This window comes from Echinops telfairi, unplaced genomic scaffold (genome assembly GCF_000313985.2).
Source record: "Echinops telfairi isolate 266 unplaced genomic scaffold, ASM31398v2 ScPeMD7_9;HRSCAF=40, whole genome shotgun sequence".
In the NCBI taxonomy this organism is placed as follows: Eukaryota; Metazoa; Chordata; class Mammalia; order Afrosoricida; family Tenrecidae; genus Echinops; species Echinops telfairi.
The window spans coordinates 9,526,995-9,532,688 of NW_022103906.1; the positions used below are offsets into that span (position 1 = coordinate 9,526,995).

Sequence of the window (5,694 nt, forward strand, 5' to 3'; positions counted from 1 at the left end):
CAAGGGGGCGGTATTCACATCAACTACAACAATATAAAAAAAACAATCAGCATCCAGATAAAGTTCTCATGGTAAAGATATCTAAATATATATATATTTATGATGATTTTGTGGTACATGATTTTACATTTACCCTGTAATTATAATTCATGATGTGTCGTTTTACCTCCAATACTGATACTTTCAACACAGTAGCTGCTTTCAACACAGCAGCTGCTTTCTAAACAGTAGCTGATCTGTACACAGTAGCTGCTCTCTACATATGTGTGACCGGTCCACATCCGTACATTATGGCCCCAACCCTGTCACATACACCTGTATTTGTATGGGGTGTATGTGATGGGTTTAGCGTGATGATGTCATCACCCCAGGGTATTCGTATGTGGGCATATCTGCATGTGGGCAGACCTGCCTGGAGACTGATAGAGGAGTGGTGTCTTGGTTCCTAAGACACCTGTGAAAGGGTCGTTTGACCCCCAAAGGGGTCGTGACCCAGAGGTTGAGAACTGTTCATCTAGACTCTGTTCTACTTTGTCAGATCAGTTCCTTTTAATTCTATTTTCTTTTCTTTTGTCTTTTTTCTTTTCTCCCCAGAGGGAGTGCACTGTTCCTGGAGGTACTGCACCATTCCTGGAGGTACTGCAATACCAGGTCGATGCATGGAATGAACGGAGCAAACTCCTAGTTATCTCCTAATTCCAAAAATCCATTTAATATATTGTCCTCAGATAGAGGATGTATCAGATATTAAACTGATAAGAACAGATACTACACTTGATCTTAGCCAAAAGGCTGAGAAGCGATGCCTATTTTATTTTCTAATACTGAAGTTCTTTAATAAGATGCACCAAGAGTTTTATAAATTCTATCAATAAGTAGAGTTTGGTTTCTTCAGTCAGTAAAATCGTAGATGTAATTTATTTCTAGATTAGGTTAAGTAGATGTGAAATTTAGTTTTATATACAGTACTCTGTTTAGACTCTGTTTTGCATTTAGAATTGTATTAAAGCATCACCACCACCACAACCACTACCAACAAGACCATTGTCATTATATTGATCACAGTATATAGTGACCCTATAGGACTGAATAAATCTGCCCTTAGGGTCCCCAAAGCTGTAAGTCTTTGTGAGAATTGACTATTGACTACCATTTCTTTTCTTCTTGGGGCAACAGTGGGTTCTGAAACACTGACCTGCCAGTTAACAGTCAAGGACTTACTCTCTGTGCTATCAGGGAAACTAATATATATTTAGTTTTTCCTAAAGAGCATTTAAACCTTCCTATATGAATGCACTGCAAGAATAAATTATTTTCAAGTCCCAAGGAAAGATCATCAAATGCACTGTGGTCAAGTCAATCACAGAGAAGATGTGTTTCAGAGTATTTCCAAGGCTGTAATCTTTATGGAATTGAACTGCTACATATTTTTTCAGAGTTGCTGCTGTGGGGCTGGAACCATTTGCCCTTTGGTAAGCAGGAAAATATGTACAGCTTTACCACCAGTACTTCCATAGGAGAAGCTGAGGATGTGCTTAAATGTTCTGGTCTTTCTTTTCTTTGACTGTGAAGAATCATCTTCATAGGTTTTTGTGGTTGCTACCTGACATGGAATCAGTATTTGATTCGTGATACCCCATGGAAAAGTAATGACACACTATCGACCTTGCGTTATTCCCACAAATGGTAGTACTTAGGCAATATGATGCATAGAATTTTAATGAACTCCTTTTCTGAAGTAATAATTTCATAAATATATCTCAAAACATATTATAAGCTACACTTATGCAAAGTCAGGTACTGGTAAAATGACTAACATATATACCAGAGGACAGAATGGAGAGACTAGAAATCATCTTGGACATTTATGATCAATAATCTTTGATAAGGATTCTAAATGCATCAAAAAGGGGAAGTATAGTTTGCATAATAAAAAGTATTAGAATATCTGGATGAAAAAGAATTAAGTTAGACCAAATCCCATGCCTTATACAAAAAATAACTCAAAATAAATCAATGATGCATATTTGTGATTTAAAATATTAGAAGAAAATATAGGAGTACTGCATTGGGATCCAATCTTCAACAAGGGATCCTCATACACAACTCCAAACACACACACAATGTGATAGGTAAATGGTATTTCATCAAAATAAAAATACTAACAACATGTGTGCAAATGACTGTCATCAGAGTGAAGACATAACCAACAGAAAATAATTTTGGAAATCACATGCTGCTGTTAGGTGACATCAGTAGGTCTTACTTCCAGTAACCTTATGTAGATCAGAACAAAACACCACCTGCTCTTGCACCGGCCTCACGATTGTTCTTATTTCAGTCAATCTTTGTCTCCACCGGATCAACCAATCTCATCACAAGTCCAGAAGGCTTTCTCTTTTTCGCTAAACGGGTCTCTCTTGCTACCATGTTCAAAGTACATGAGATAAAGTCCAGCCATCCTCACTTCTACGGAGCTTTCTGTCCTTCTTGCAAGACAGATGTGTTCGTTCTTTTGGCAGTCCACCATACTTTCGATATCCTTCACCAGCACCATAATTAAAATCCATGGGTTCTACTTTGGTCCTCTTTATGCAATGTCTACCTTTCACATGCATAGGAGTGATTGAAAACACCAGGGTTTGGTCCAGGTGCACTTTAGTCCTCAAAGTGACACCCTTGCTCTTCAAGACTTAAAAGAGTTTGTGTGCAGAAGATTTACCCAAAGAAATACATAATTTGATGTCCTAACTGCTGCCTTTATGAGCATTGGCTGTGGATCCAAGCAAGCTAAAAATTTTGACAACCTCAGTCCTTTTCCATTTATCATAATGTTATCTATTCCAGTTGTGGGGATTTTTATTTTCTTTACATTGAATGGTAATCCGTATTGATGGCTGCAATCTTGATTTCCTTAGCAAATTTTCACATCCTCCACACTTTTGCAAGCAGGATTATATCATCTGCCTATCGAAGATTGTTTCTCCAATACCGATACCTCATTCTTCTTCATATAGCCCGGCTTCTGAGATTATTGTTCTGAATGGACATTGAATAAATATAGTAGTAGGATAATCCCAACACACACATTTCCTGATTTTAAACCATGCAATTTTCCCTTGTACTATTAGCACAACTGTCTCTCGATCCATGTGAGCAATGACGTTCTGGAATTCCCATTGTTCTAAATATTATCCATAGTTTGCTATGATCCACAGAATTGAATGCCTTTGCCAAATCAATAAACACAAATAAATATTTTTCTGGTATTCCTTGCTCCGCATCAAGTTCCATCTAAAGTCAGCAATGAAAACCCTTGTTCCAAGTCTTCTGAATCTAGCTTGAATTTTTGGAAGCTACATGTAAATGTACTGCATCTCCCATTGTTGAATGATCTTCAGCAAAATTTTATTTGCGTGTGATATTGTTGATTTTTTTTAATGATGTCTGCATTCTGGGAGGTCACCTTCTTTTGGAATGAAACATGGTTATCCTCCTGTCTATTGACCAGGTTGCTTTCTTCTGAATTTCTTAGCATACAATAGTCATGTGCTTCAAGTGCTCCATTGACGTGTTGAAACATTTCAGTTGGAATTCACTCAATTCCTGGAGCCTCATTTTTTAAAAATATTTTCAGTGCAACTTGAACTTCTAGTTCCCCCAGATTGTTCAGATGCTATCTCTTGGAACGTTTGAATGTCAACTAGTTCTTTTTGATACGAAGACTTTATTACTTCTATCTTCTTTTGATACAACCTGCATAATTCAATATATAGCCCTTGGAATCTTTCGATATTGCAACCTAAGGCTTGAACTTTTTTCTTCATTCATTTTAACTTGATATATCTGAGCATGTCCTTCCTATTTGATTTTCTAACTCCTGGTCTCTCCACATTTCATTATCATACTTTTCTTTGTCTTCTTGTACTACCCTTTGAAATTTTCTGGTCCACAATTTTCCTTCATCATTTCATCTATTTGGTTTAGGTACTCTATGAGCAAAAGCTAGTTTTAGAGTCTCTTCATACATTCACCTTGAACTTTGCCTTAGTTCTTGTCTTTTAATGACCATTTCCTTGCTTCATGTATAATGTTCTTGATGTCATTTTTCAGCTCATCAGGTCTTTTGTCATAGTATTCAATGAGTTTCATCTAATCTCGAGATGATCTCAAAATTCAGGTTGAATATACTCCAGGTCATGCTTTGGCTGTCATGTATTTGTTTTAATTTTCTTGAACTTCCACTTGACCTTACATTTGAGTAATTTATGGTCTATACCAAAGTCAGCCACGTGCCTTGTTTTGGCTGATGATAATGAGCTTCCACATCATCTCTTCCCAGAGATGTATTCAATGTAATTTATTTATTCCATCTTGAGAAGTCCATGTGCATAGTTATCATTTATATTGTTGAAAAAGGTGAAAGAGGAAAAAAAAGAAAAAGGTATATGAAATGAAGAAATGAAGACACACTTGTTCTTGCAAAATACTAACATTTATTCTCCATCTCCTTTCTATCACCAAAGTCATCTTTTCTAACTATTGTTCCTTCCTCTTTGTTTCCATTGTTCACATCTCAATCACCAATAAATATCAGTGTATCTTGATTGCATATTTGATCAGTAGCAGACTAAAGAATTTGGCAAAAATGTTCAGCTTATTCATCATTAACTTTCTTGATTGGTGTGTAAATCTATTATAGTTGCGTTCGCTGGATTTCCTTGTACGCAGATAAATATAATCCTATCACAGACAGCATTTTACTTCATGATAGACCTTGAAATGCCCTTTTTTTGACAATGGCTGAGACACCATTCTTCTTGAAATTGTCATTTCCAGCACAGTAATCCATGTGATTATTTCATTCAAAAGGACTACTCTCAGTCTATTTAAGCTCACTAACATGTAGGGCCAGTCTGAGTTAGAACCACCTTGACACCACCTAAAACCACAAGGAACAAGATGTCTAGGGTATTGATCTTTATGTAGTCCACTTCATTTTTGATTACTTCAAAATTTCCTAGATTCACACTTGGTACATTCTAATTTCCAAATATTAATAAATATTTACAGGCCTTTTTTTCATTTTGAATTGTGCCCTATCAACAAATGAAGGTCTTGAAAGCTTAACTCCATCCATATCACTATGGTTGACTATACACTTTGAAAAGGCAACTCTTCCTCTGCCATATTCTGTTTTCCAACCTGAGGGGCTCATCATCTGACTTCATATCTGATACTGTCTTGCTGTTGTTCACTAGGTTTTCAGTACATAATGATGTTCTGCGGCTATGTAAAAGGTTTTCTGAGGCTAATTCCTCCAAAGTAGACAGCATTACTCTTTCTTTGTCGTCTGTTCTTAGTCAGCTGAAACCTATTTACCATGAGTGACCCTGCTGGTATTTGAAATACCATTGAAACGATTCCCAGCATCATAGCAACACACAAACCACTACAGTATGAAAAATTGACAGACAAGCGAAAGATACATTGGATGGTTTATTATCTAGAATACATAAAACCTCATATAAATTTACAGAAAGTTAACTGACAGAATTACCCCCAAAAAATGGGCCAAGGACTTGAATACACATTTTACCAAAGAGGCTGTATGTTGGGGCAATAAGCAAATAAAAAGTTATTTAATTTCATTAGACACTAGGGAGATTAATCTACCATTGTGCCATTTTTGTT

At 36.4% G+C, this 5,694-nt stretch overlaps 1 non-coding gene across 1 annotated transcript; it reads right to left on the minus strand.

Moving 5' to 3' along the window:
* Positions 1 to 614: 614 nt before the first annotated feature.
* On the minus strand, positions 615 to 804 carry LOC115868424. The gene has a single exon (XR_004045591.1). It is a non-coding gene; the product is annotated as a U2 spliceosomal RNA (small nuclear RNA).
* Between the last annotated feature and the right edge of the window lie 4,890 nt (positions 805 to 5,694).